The sequence below is a fragment of the Pleurodeles waltl genome, chromosome 1_1 (genome assembly GCF_031143425.1).
Source record: "Pleurodeles waltl isolate 20211129_DDA chromosome 1_1, aPleWal1.hap1.20221129, whole genome shotgun sequence".
Classification (NCBI taxonomy): Eukaryota; Metazoa; Chordata; class Amphibia; order Caudata; family Salamandridae; genus Pleurodeles; species Pleurodeles waltl.
Genome location: NC_090436.1, coordinates 367,604,785 through 367,619,562, shown reverse-complemented (window position 1 = coordinate 367,619,562; position 14,778 = coordinate 367,604,785).

The following is a 14,778-nucleotide window of genomic DNA, read 5'->3' as shown; positions in this document are numbered from 1 at the left end:
GATCCAAGCTGTTGCGGCATGCGACCTGGAATTGCCTACGCAATCTCGGTCACGAAGGTCGTTACATGTTGTGGACATGTTTTGTTTCCCCCCACACGAGAGATAAAAGTTTCTGACATGTGGCCCCACATAGATACTGTTAATGTAAACTATGACGAGCTGAGTAGGCTAAAGGCGCTATTGTTTCAGAAACAGGTCGCCTTGACATCCGCAAAAGAGATGTATGCTCTCCAGATTGCGAGATCATCAGCCGAGATACAATCCCTTTTAAATACCAATTTCCCCAAACACTTTGGAGAGCTGGTATCTAGAATATTCAATGCTTCGAGCACCACTGGGATTGTTAATTTCTTTCAGGCTGTCGGGTCTGGTTTCGTGTCCATCTTCCAGACTGTCTTCGGAGTCATCCCATCGGCCATCCATTCTCTCTTTTCAAGTGTGTTTGATGGCTTTCCAATTATTTTGGCTTTAATTGACGGACTACTACTGCTATTTCTTCTGATTCGCAGTGGTTGTTTCTTTCCAGCAACACAGAGCAATGGAGCCGCTCCCGCCAACTCCACTGTGCCGTGAGCGCTTGGTTCGGATCTTTGGTGCACCTTTGCTGGTAGAACTGGAGCTTGACTGGTCGTTGTCATTTCGGCCACTTCTCTGGTGTGTACAACAAGTCTTTCGCTGCATATGGTGTCTCGTTGAACATCTGCCTATGGTCTGTCTTGCTGTTGCACCAACATCTCCTGTGGACCACGAACTGCTGATGTTCGCGATGAGGGTTCATACACGTTCATGCCCCTTGAGACTGAGGTTGCTCCGCGAGGCCACCTATGAGCCTTCCATTGTTAGATCTACCATGGATGAGGACACTGCAACGAATAACGACACACCGGCAAATACGGCTCACTTCTGCTCTGTTGATCCGTTTGTCCGCCCAGCACTCAACTTAACTTCGGACGATGTTGACTCATTTTTTAGATCATTCACTGGTGACTTCGATGACATTCTTCAAGATCATGCGTATAACAAATAATTTGATGAATTGATTTGCCATTTCCGATTACAAATTATGCATTTAAATTGACATTTGCTGTTGCACGCTCTACTTGTCATAGTTAACATTAACATCTCTGTATGTATTCTAAACGGATTTGTTTTAACATATTTTAGCACATGCAAATGTTTTTTTTTAGCTTGTTTTTGCTTTTCGCTTTTAGTTTAGAAGCAGCTTTTAGCATTTGTTTTCCTGTACCTTCATCATACCTGTTACGGCAATGGGGAGGGTGTAGTGAATCCTAGTTCGTTTTAATGGGAAAGCAGGAGTTAGCATAGCCTCTGGCTTGTAGACTCGTGCCCCCGTCACCTAGTGACTTTTAACCTATTTAGCTTGCTCTGTCTTAGCCCATTTAATTATTTATTTCTTCTAAGATGGCTGCCTTGTTTATAATTAGGCCACTTGTTATGAGTTACATTATCAGTGTCACCGCGCCAAGGCGTCAAGATCAAGCACCAAAGACAAACAAACAGTAGGTGTTCACACTTAGGGATTTTCCCTCTGTATACTTTCGAGGGATTGTTGATATTAATTGCCGTCCCAAGCATGCCTGTTATCTAATACACCTATGTCAGGGGACCTTGTAGATCTGTATAAAGACATCACACTTTAGACAGATAATCAGAGGGATTCCGACCAGAGGGCATCGCCACCATCGCTGATACCGATGCTGCAGTCGTCTTGACGCTGGCCCAGTCTTCGTGTCCCTGCGGAGTCTGAGATAGAGACATCATTCCAAGGTAACGGGGGCTCCTCTCATGGACATGGCATTGGCAGATTAGGTTTAACAAACCCAGCTCTCCTATAGGTAGGAGGTTAGGCCTTCTTTATTAGTGTACTAGGGCATCTTACATCTCATATATCTTTTTTATGTATTGCAAAATGGTGGGGGTCTTCGTAACAATGACTCTCGTCTTCACAATACTTTTACTTGCCTTATTCATTATCCTAATCATTGCAGTCCATGCAACTTATTGCAAATTGCAGTTATGTTAACTAAACAAGCTATTATAACTTTACTGCATCTGTGCCATTGCCTGTGTTTGTATGAGACATAATATATCTGTGAGAAAAGGGTAATCTCCGTTTAACCACGACACTCCCTGAGATATCTCATTTTTTGAGTCCATGCGTAAACGGCTGCCATAAATCACCTTTTACTATTGTGTTTCTGGTGAGGTGCTGCTAGTGTGCCGGTAAGGTTGCGACTTGTTGTAGGAAAGACGCAGTCGCCTACAAACAAAAGTACTGTCATCCTTAAACCAGCAGTCTTGCTCAGAGCAAGAGTCCAAACTGCGACACCTCCTTCTCCCCCACAACTCACAGCATGGGAGGAGCAAGTCATGGCAATACTGCATCCTGAAGGACTGGCCAGAATTGGAGGAGGGCTGGACTCTGGTAAGTCAACTCTTTACTATTATCACCCCCCTACCTGCATGCCAACACATACCTTCACCCTCACCCTCACTCCCATCACTCCACTACATCCCACACACTCCACCATCATATCTCACTTATCCCAATGCCAAGCTCTGCATCGTGTACCAATGCATGGACACCCCTCACAGCCCTGCATGGACACTCATCACTAAAGAATGCACAGCACAGAGAACTAACAATCCCACCATACTCTAACATACAAAAGTGAAAGCTGGCAGGGCAAATCCAACCATAGAGGGGAAGTCAGGGATGTACAATATGTCATACACATCAACTATAACACATAATTTACATCCCCACAGGTACCCCAGCCAATGTCACTGGAGAGAAGGTGCCAGCACTATCCAGTCACCCAACAGAAGAGGCCCCAGTTATGACAGTCACTCTGGTCTTCAGGATCTGGACGATCTACCTGGCCCATCAGGGACCACTGGAAAGCCGGCTACCCAAGCCCAGTCACAGACCACCACAGAGTCTCCCCCATCAGGAAACAACACCACAGCACCCACACCTCTGTCCCTAGGGCACATCAATCAGCAGTGTGTATCCACCTCTACAGGGACCCCAGGGCACACCTCGCACACAATAGAATCAGGGACCTGGGGTCAGTGGTAGTGGGCACAAGGTTCAGGAGATAGAGGCACAGACCAACAGGGAAACTAGGAGGAGTGCTGTGTGCCAGGGGGAGGACAGGCCCAGGCAACCGACTCTCCAGGAGGCACTCTCCGAGATCCTGAGAGCTTCCCAACATTCCCTGGACACAATAGGCGAGATCCTGGACAACGTGCAGGAGAACAGGCGGCTGCAGGAGGGACAGTACAAGGGGAGCAGGGAGGACTTGCAGGCCATCAACAACACCCTGATCTACATAGCAGGGGTGGTGGCAGACATTGACAACATTATGAGGGAGGCAGTCTCACACCACTGGCCCCTTCCACTAGCCAGACATCTGAACAGCCTAGCACTTCCGCTGCTGCTAGTGGCAAAGAGGCCCCGCCACAGGACTCACAGGCCACCAGCACCTCTCCCCCGGCAGAAGGTGAACCACCCTGCAAACATTCCCTGCAATCCAGAGAGGTACCAGAGACACATGCCAAGACCCCCGCAGGAAATGAGACTTTCCTGATTGTTCCCCTTGTGTCCCACTCAGTCACCCTGTCCACCTTGAACTACCATTGCTTTCCTTCCTATGTCCCCTTGGACAATGCACCTGTGCTACAAACAGACTGCAACAATACCCTGGACTTTCCTCCATCACCACCCCATCCCATTGCACTTTCCCACTATATGTTAGCACTTCAATAAACTCCCTTTGAAAAATATCAATTTGGAGTTTGTCATGTATATCAAATATGTATTTCTCGAAACAGGTACAAATATTGCAATTGAACTGTACATAGAATGAGCATAGATTAATGACATCTAGTGATCACACCTGTGTGTCATTGGAAGTATTGATGGATCACAGATGTTCTGTTGTCCTCATCTTCATCCTTTGCCTCCTCATCATCACTGTCCACAGGGTCTACTGCTGCCACAGGGGCATCTCCAGTCTCCTCCTCCTGCAGAAAAGGAGGGCCAGGTTTTGCAACATGCATTATGCCACTACTATCTGGCAGACCTTCTTGGGTGAGTAGCACAGGGATGCACCTGTTAGATGGAGGCACCAGAAACTGGCCTTCAGGAGGCCAAAGGTTCTCTCAATGATCCTTCTGGTTCGCCCATGTACCTCATTAAAAAAATGTTCTGCCCTTTTCCTGGCATTCCTCACAGGGGTCAGCAGCCATGATAGGTTTGGGTAACCAGAGTCACCTGCAAATATTGAGTGACAACATTTTGCCACACACTATCCTATATGGCCAACACCACAGGAATACACCAACACATACTGGGTGGGAACCAGGGCTCACCTATTAGCCACACCCTGTGCCTCTGTAGTTGGCCCATCACATTTGGGATGCTGCTATTCCTTAGGACAAAGACATCATGCGCCGACCCAGGATATTTAGCATTGATGTGGGAGAAGTACTGGTCCGCCAAGCACATCGTCTGAACATTCATGGAGTGGAAACTATTACGATTCCTGAACACCTGTTCATCCTGGCCGGGGGAACATATGCAATATGTGTACCATCAATTGTCCTAATTCTGTTGGGAATATGTCACATTGCATAAAACGTGGCCTTCACTGTGGCCAAATCCTCAACCTGGAGGAAAGCAACTTAGCTGCACATGTATTTTATCAGGGCAGACAATACTCTTGTCAGCATTATTGAGAACGTTGGCTGTGACATTCCTGCTGCCAAGCCCACTGTCACTTGGAAAGAATCAGTTGCCAGGAAATGGAGTACAGATAGCACTTGCACAAGAGGGGGGATCCCAGTGGAGTGACATATAGCAGATATCAGGCCAGGCTCCACTTGAGCACACAGCTCTGTGACTGTGGCCCTGTCAAGTCTTTAGGTGTGGATAATGTGCCTGTCCTCCAGTGTAGCCAAGTCTGCCAGGGGTCTGTACACGGGGAATGTCTCCATCTCCTGTTCATCCACAGCAGTAGGTATCTAAGGGACAAAAGAGTGAGGAGGCTGTCACAAACTGAACATTGGAGCCACAACAGTAGTTTGCATTGAGTAAACATGCAATGGGTCGGTGTGATTTGTCCAGTATGTGCCTATTTCTCCTGTGACGCAGCATGATTCCATAGGGCTGCCCGACCCCTGAAATGGTGTCCACCTGTCCTGTGTGGAGGGACAGGTGGAAGTGAGGTAATTCCGCTGACGTTGTGCGCCGTGGCGAGAGGCGGCTGAGAACCGCAGTACAATTCCTCATTGCTTAAAATTGGGCCCTATAGGGTACAGTGGCCAATGGTGATCTACCCCAGCGGTGACTGTATGCACCGCCGCGGACATGACCGCCATTTTCTATTTGATTTTTCACTTGCTACCTGACCTTCCATAGGAGAGGAGCTTTTCTGCATGTGCTGCTGTGACCTGTGTCTGGAACCTACCATGGCCAGTGTGACCGGGGAAAGGGACCCTGCCTTCACTTTGGAGAAGTTGGAGAGACTGGTGGATGGGGTCCTACCCCAGTACGGACTGCTGTATGGGCCTCCAGACCAACAGATGAGTACACTGTGGGCATGATGCATGTATGGAGGTGTGTGTGACGGCTCTGTGTAAGGGGGGAGGGATGTCCTCCTGGCTGGTTACACATTGGGTGCTGGGCTATGTGTGTTCCAATAGTACAATAGTACTATAAACGGGTATGTTGGGCCATATGTGTAACTGGCTTGACTGTTTGTCTAATGGTGTTTGCCTGTGTGTATTGCCTCTGCAGCTCAGCACCTATCAAAATAAAGGTATATGGCATGCCATCACCAAGGACATGCGGACCCTGGAGGTCTATGGCAGGCAGAGCCCCCACTGTCGCAAATGGTGGGAGGACCTGAAATGCTGGGCACTGAAGACGGCGGAGGCCCAGCTGGGGATGGCCTCTCAACGAGAAAGGGGTGCCTGTCAGATCCTGGCCCCCGTGATGACCCGCATACTGGTAGTGGCCTATGCAGAGCTGGATGGGAGTTTGAGGGTATCACAGCAGCCACAACGGGGTGAGTACAGTGGCTATCATTATAACTTACGGCTGGTGGGGTGGTATCTGGGTGGGAGATTTGTGTTAGTGGCTGTCCCTAGGCCAGGCTTGACATAGCAGTGTTAGTCCTCTGGTGGCTAGGGGTCTGAAGGGATAATCCTGCCTACCTAGCTTGTTAGCATCCACAACTGCCCAGGTCTGCATGGGTCCCAGGTGTGCTGCAGTTGGTGGTGTGTGCCCCTCCTCATGCCTTGGTGGTTAGCAATATCAGTGGTGGTGCAATGCCTAGTGCGTAGGACTGTTCCCTGTGTGTGAGGGTGCTGTGTACACCAACGGTGGTGTTGGTGCAGCCATTGACCCAGTGTATCCTTTGTCTCTCTCCCCCTTTCTTGTTTTCTCATCCTGTCCTTATGTGCATTAGCATCATCTGGCGGAGGAGCAGAGGCACCGGCGACAGAGGGAGCTGCATCCCACAGGACCCATGAGGCAGAGTCCACCAACACTGAGGGCACCAGTGGGACTGAGGGCGAGGGGAGCACCACGGCAGATACTGGAGGGGACAATTCAGACTCAGATACCTCCTCCGATGGAAGCTCCCTGGTGGCGGCGGACACTTCTGTGACCATCCCAGCTACAGGTATAGCCGCCACCCCCATACCAACACCACCCTCCCAGCAGCCCCTAAGCAAGTTTCCTGTGCCCGCTCACCCAGGACGGTGGGCATCTCCTTTGAACCAGGCACCTCAGGCCCTGCCCCTGTGAGCCCTGCTGCCATGAGTGAGGAGGCTATTGACCTCCTAAGATCCATCTCTGTAGGGCAATCAACCATTCTGAATGTCATCCAGGGGTTGGCAGCCCAAATGTAACAATCTAATGCATTCCTGGAGGGCATTCACACTGGATTGGCAGCCAAACAGAGATCGATCCAGGCTCTGGCCTCCTCTCTGATGACAGCCACTTCCCAGTCCCATTCCCTTCAACCCCAACCCATCCCAAGCACACAGCCAGACGAGCATGCACACAGGACAACACCCAAGAGTGTCACAGGCAAACACAAGCACCACACGTCATCCCACAGGCACTCACACAAACACCATCCAGTTGCAAACAAAACAATATCCACTATTTCCACTGTCTCCCCCTCTCCCATTATCCTCCACCTCCCACCCGGTTGCATCAACACTCACACTTGCATGCACTACATCATCATCCACTACCTGCATCATCAGGCAACACCAAGGAGAACACACACCTCACTGACGGGCACCTCCACAACAGCCATGCACACGTCCCCTGTGTCCTCTCCCACTGTTTCTGTCCCCCCCAAAGTACACAAACGCAAGCACTCAGACACCCAACAACCATCCACCTCACAACAGCATACAGCCCATGCACCTGCACCCAAATCCAGCAGACAGACACCTCCAACAACCACTCCCTCATCCTCCACTCCCATTACTTCTCCCTCTTTCCACCCCAATGTCCCTAAAAAGCTATTCCTTTCCACCATTGACCTCTTCCCTACCCCTCCCCGCCCATCCTGCACATATGGCCAGGGTATCAAGAACCCAGCCAAGCAACTCAGCCACACAGTTCACAGGCCCAGTTCCCTCTGCACCTAGTCGTGATGGAAAGGATTCCAGGCCACAGATATTGAAGGAGAAGGAGCCTGCACCAGCCAGCCAAAAGGGGAAGAAGCCTGCACCAGCAGGCAAGAAGGGGAAGGAGCCTGCACCTGCCATCCAAAAGGGGAAGGAGCCTGCACCAGTAGGCAAGAAGGGGAAGGAGCCTGCATCTGCCATCCGAAAGCCAGAACCTGCAGCTGTCACGGAGCCCCCACCACCAACCGTGGCTGTGCAGACATTGCAGGGTGCAGGGGCTATGCAGAAGCCTCCCACCACCAGCACCACCATAGTGCAGCCATCGGAGGGTGCAGGGGCTATGCAGGAGCCTCCCACCACCACAACCAGAACCACCACAGTGCAGCCATCACCGCAGGCGGACGCAATGTGATCCTGCCTCCATGGGCTGCTGTGCGCCCTATCCCCTCCAGAACCAGTAGGGAAGACACCCACTCGAGAGACTGTGGCCTATCACTCCCCAGGACCAAGCAAAGGGCATGTTGCCCCCTCTAGAACCAGTGGGGAAGACACCCACTCGAGAGACTGTGGCCTTGCACTCCCCAGGACAAAGCACAGGGCATGTTGCCCCCTCCAGGACCAGGGGGCAAGACACCCACTCGAGAGACTGTGGACTTGCACTCCCCAGAAAAAAGCACAGGGCATGTTGCCCCCACCAGAACCAGTCGTCTTGTTTCCGCTTCCAGCTGAGGTGCCCCCCCTCCCCCTGAAGTGCCTGCCTATTTGCCAACTGATGCCCCTGCAGTGTTCTCTCCATATTGATGCAGGTGACAAGTGGGGCTTTGGACTTTGTCCTGTGGCCATGTGGCACCATGAACTGAGGACTGGGCAGTGTCCCTTTTGTGTACATTTGTATATATTTGTAGCATTGGATAAATTATTATTTATACTATGCTGATCTTATTACAATCACTTTAGTACAATCCTGTTGTCCTTGCATTATTCAGCCGATTTAGGGGGATTAACTTGGTTTATTGGGCAGCTGGTTGTGTGTATGGTGTGTTTGTGGGGTGTGTATGGTGAGTGTGTGTGTCACTGTCATTTTCCTACCCCCCTCCCTTGTGTGCTAGGTGGCTGTACTCACCGTCGCCATCTTCGCCGGCATTGGTGTTCGTGGTGGAGCATAACGTAGACTATCATTGGAAAGACTTGCTGTTCTGGTTCCATGGTAGCATGGGTCTCCCCTGTATCTCCAATGGTGAGCCCTTTCACTTCTGTGCAGTGTTTCCGCCAGGCTTTTGATGTCATTGGTACCGCCCCGGAAAAGGTTACAGATTGTGTAGTCAGAATATGGTGGGCAGAACTTTGACTTCCACCTGGCTATAGGCGGCTACCGCCGTGGTGCTTGTTGTTTCCGCCCTGGCGGTTGGTGTGGTACATTGGCTGTCTTTCGGAACGGCACACTAGCAGCACCTCACCATCAACAGTATCATGTATGTCACTGTGATGACGGCAATCCGTTGTCTACCAACAGGCCCCAGATCTGATTGCACAGATTTGTCCATGATCAACATGTGTGTCTACTAACTTGTGAGGATGACGGTTCCCAACAAATCTGGATTTCCTGTGTCCCTGTACATAAGGGGGGGCTGTGCATGCAATCAATCACCTCGACACCCCTAGTGAAACATCAAGGCTTGCCCAGTCATCACGGAGGCAATGTGGGGACCGTATGACAGGGGGTGTGGTAACTTCCCACTTGCTATTCTGAGGTTTGATAAATCAACATTAATGTGTCCTGGTGTAAGACCTGCCCTGAGCATGCGTTACAAGGGGGCACACCATTTCCCATGATGTGCCCACATGTACAACTATGCAATGTCCCCAGGAAGTTTGGCCAAAGCCTGAGCTGCACATCAAAGTTAGCAAAACATTACAGAATTCAAGCCCTCTACCCTGTGCTATGTAGGGCTACATGTCTTAAACAGAACACTCATGGTGGCCCTTAGGCGCTAGGTGAGTTTGGCACTGTGCTGGGTGCTGCAACAGTATCCAGAATCATTGAATATCATTTGCACATGTATGTCAGACATCATCAAAGTACCAGGTACACACACAGCATTCACATCATATGTAGATGTGAAATGACCTACATCACTCACAAATATCGTGGTGGCAGGAACATGTTGTGAAAACTGCTTGAGATCTGGTGTGGGAAGAATCACAGACTTTTCACACAACCATCTGGAGCTTAGTTGTCTACTAATTGTGTACATACAGCTCCTTGCAGTAAATACAGACTCATTATATCTGATGGGTACTGAGGCACCTGTGGTGTATGTGTCTCCTACATAAGCCCCCTAGAGAACGCTGCAGATTAACCCACATCTGTACCATTTTGTCAGTAAGTGTAAGCTATGTGTGGCACAAAGTGCTGACAATGGTGCTGTGACAAAGTGGTTGTCAACAGGCATGCTATGTACATAAACTGCTGCCCTGAGACCTATCATGGTAGATATCAATGAATAAGTGGCCAGTCGCACCTATTTCACACAATTCCATGCCAGCACACATTGCACATTGAACTACAAGCAAGCCATTCTCATTGCACAAAATACATGATGTCATCATCCATTCTCCAATGATATCAAATCATTCTTCAGGCAAAACCATCTTTCATAGCATTCCACACTTCAGATTGACTCACACCAAACCATGGATTAGCACACGTGATGCACATGATGACACTTACTGGATGCATCGGGGTCTTCAAATTAGGCAACCTCTCCTATGGTGTAGGGTGCAGATCTACCTGCAAGACATGAATGGAAAACATTGCTTAATTTTTAATCAACAATATTGTTCACTATTAACTTGTTAGGCTGAGTGAGCAAGTCATCCTATTGGTAGATCAGAGAAACTGACAAACATCTATGATTACTCAATGTCACAACTATGATCAGGCTCTCACCGCCAAAGACACGGGTGCCAGAAGACCTGTGGCCTTCCACCCACCATATTATGAGTACTGCTGGATTTCTGCCACATTTTGCAGTAATACGGCGTTGTGGTGTCCTGAGGGCGGGGTGCTGCCGGCAGTGGAAGTGACCGTTCCCTGCCAGATGACCTCCTCACCAGACAAGGTAAGTCAGGCATCCAACAGGGGAGGGTGGTGGGAGGATAGTTGGTGTTGTGTGTGCATGTGTGAGTGGGTGTTTGCGTGTGTGCATGCGTGCATGTATGCGTGTGTGTATGTGAGTGTGTACGCATGTGTGTATGCGAATATGACTGTTGTAGTGAATGCAAGTATAAGTGTTGTAGTGAATGCGTGTATGAGTACTGTAGTGAATGCGTGTTGTAGTGAATGCGTGTATGGATGCATGTGAATGAATGCGTGTATGTCAGTGCTGGTGAATGAGTTTATGCAGGGTACGTGTGTGTGCCTGTGCACGTGTGCATGTATGGGGGGGGCGCTGTACCTGGAGGCAGGGTGGAGAGAGGGGAGCATTGCACCTGGAGGGGGATGGGGGGATGATACTTGCTGGGAGGGAGTCGTCTGCCGGTAACAGGGAAGAAATTCCCTGTCACTGGTAGCCTTCTGCTACGGTTTTCATGCCGGTGCTACTGCCGCGGAAACCCTGATTGAAAGCCAGCTCAAAATACCGCTGGCGGTCTTCTGTGGACCGCCGGGTCGGAGATGCTTATCTCTGGCCCGGTGGGTCCAATCGCTCTGGTGGTATGAGTGGGAATGTGGCGTGTTGGCAGAGGCCAACTCTCCACACTCATAATGTGCCGGTCTTTACCACCAGCCTGTTGGTGGTGAAACCACCACCGTGGGCAGACCCACGCACTTACAAACCATCACTGTCCCTGACACTCCTGTGGTGCTTCTCACTGCACAATTAATACATGGCCTTGCCAAACAGGTGTCTGTTAGCTCTACACTCCATTGCCATATGAGACTGCTTGACACTGTAGATTGTATCTGAGGGGCATGCAATGGTTGTTGCAGTGGCTTTCCCATTGTGATACCCATAGCATTTGAGCCTGCCTCAGATTTTGTAGACATCTACCTCATTGTCACAGCAAAATGACAAACTTCTACCCAGGGGTTGTGTGGGTATTCCAAAGTATTGAGAAATTATGTGACACATCCTTCAGTGAAGTAAGTGATATGTGTGTGCCATCACAGGGCACACACATGAGCAATAATGCTATGGAACTATATTCATGTGAAGATAGTTGTACCTACCTGCACATTGACTGATTGAAATCATGGATGTATTGCCAATAGTGTGTGGGCAGCCATTGTTGCCATTGTATACCATTATTTGTCCAGAGAGGGATAACAACAGGGGTATAGAAATATGCCTCAACACAGTAACACTTGCTCTGTAGTCAAAGGATGCAGTTGTTGGTGCAGGTTACTGAGTGATGTGCCAGTGTTGGAGCAGATGCAGGGAAGCCCCATAATGCCAGTGAGAAGTAGCAGGCCTGTGGAACTGACTCTGCACATGTGTGCGGTAATAGACATAGTATAGGGTGTATGTGATACACAATGAACTGGAAAAGGGAGATCCTAGTAGTCTGGACCCAGTGCATGGTCAAGCTCCCTTACATGGCCTTGACCAATGACACAAAGGGACCTATAGAACACCAGGGGTGCAGCACCAATTGCATCTATACAGTCCTTGTGACCCTCAGTGCACTCCTCGCTCCCGCCATGTGTGTGCCTAATGAGAATTGAGGCACAGCATGATGCAGGTGTGGTCCAACTGCATCTATTTATGTATAGGTAAATGATGCACTCAGCAGGAGTTGCAACAGATCATCACCACTTCTGCGGAGCACATGATGCATGGCGCAGGCCTCATTTGGTTCTGCTCATTACCGAGTTGCCATATGCATGCATCACAACACTTTGTGATGGTTGTGCAGGGAAAATGGTACATCTGCCCAGCATTGGCTTCATTATTGTACGTTTGAGTTGCAGGCTTAAGGTGGTGCTGGGACTCTTCATACAGGTAGCATACAACATGTCCAGATCCACAACCTTTACATGCAGTACTCACCCGTACCTGCAACTGTCATGCACATGCAAAAAAAGACTGTGTATGGAAATGGGAGACTTACCAACTGTTCCACTAATCTCTATGCCCAGATGAAACAGGAGATCGCGCTCTCTTGTCACAAGATCTGCCCAGCGATGCTTGAGTTGGTGGTCGTTCCTTCCTGTCCCAAAGATCAGTGTGAGGTGGTGGAGCACCTTGCCCCTGTTGGGTAGCCAAGAATGCCACAGCCACCCAGTTGCAGCATCATGGTGAGGTAGTGCTGAACAAGCCAGATGACCCCCTCAGCTCATCTGCTGATATCTGCGCCCTCCTCCCTTTCCAGATATACTTGACTGCAAATGCAGCTCACCCAAAACCAAAACAAAAAAACACCTAACACCTAACATAACTACCCCAACAACTATACTATCCCAGACAAACACCCCACAATACAGAGACAAAAACAGTACACTCACAAATCAAAAGACAAGTTTAAAGACAAATAAAACACAACACCTACAGGACACAGCACAATAAACTCTACACACACTACAAAACTCCTACAGCACTAGCTCCACACACCCTCACTGTCACAGACAAAAAGACTGTGAAGTAAAAGTGAAAGTGAACTCACTGTACCATGTTTGCAGGCAGGATGCCCTTTTTAATCACTTCCTGGGCGTGTGCGTCACATTTCCAGTCATGCGTCGTTTTTTAAACACATGACGGTTATGCGTTATTTTTTCACCTTTAGAGTGAAATTGCCTGTGGACATGCAATAGACGTTCAGGGGCTAGGCATCTTTTAACTTAGGGGAATTGCGAGGTACATGTGTATGCATGAAAATTGTGAATGTGTGATGGTCATGCGTCGATTTTTCACCATGGTGCTTTAGGTGGTGTGTGAACGTGTAATTGCCGCTCAGGGCCCAGTCGTCAGTTTATTTACGTTGCAGTGTGGAGCTTTTTTTACGCATGACAGAATTGTGTGGATTTTTGCATTGTAGTCCTTGAGTGCACCCTGATTCGTTCAACATGTCACATGGGCTGGGCTACAATATTGTATATGAGGTATGGCTACATGTGCGTGACTGTCAAGTAATGTCATTAGGGTGACATTGGTATATTGAACCTATAGGTTTATTTATGAGTCTGCTGCATGTGATTACCTATACCTCGTGCATATGTGTATGTGTAGCTACAATATTTCCACATACATGTTGTAACATGTGTGATATGTGTGTACATATATTTATTTATTCTAATTTGTGGGTGGACTACATTGTTATGTCTGAGTTACAAATGTATGCATACCTATAACACAGTATGTATGGCAACCTATTTCCAACACATGGCAAGGCATGTGACAACCATGACAATTTGCACTCAGAGTATTCAGTGGACTTGGACTGCATTAACATCACGTAACCCCTGGCAATTTGCGTGTGCATGTGTGTCCACTCTGTGGTGTGTTGTTGGATTTTACTTCATGTTGCTCTGCTACAAGTGTACCATTTGGTTCCCTATGCATCTTAGTTGCAGGAGATGCTATGTAAACATGTGTTAGTGAAGGTTGGTATATGCTATGTGTGTGTAAAGACATGTTTTGTGTAATTTCTGTATCAAATTACGACATTGGTGTGTTCATGGGATGTGAAAACTCAAATTACTGTCTTTCTGCATAGACATGTTGGCATTTTACAAATGCATGTGTAGTCACATCAGTGCCACCTATGTTTCCGTATGTCGGAACACATGTGAAGGTAATTTCTTTCTATCACTGATCTTGTGGCACCTATGCCCTTATTTTTGTGCTAGGTTGCCTTTTGTTCAGAATCCATACACATTACCATGCCTGGGCCATTATAGTGGTTCATGTGTGCTGAGATATGTGGTATATGTGTACATACCTTCAACTGGACACTCACATTTGTCAACCTCATGTTTGTTATGACTGTCACATACAATGGCATACCACTGTGTAACAGTGTTGCAGTCTGGCATAGAAGCCAGCCTACTCATCATCACCACTGTGTAAGTTTGAATGGCAACACAAACCCATGGTTGCATCT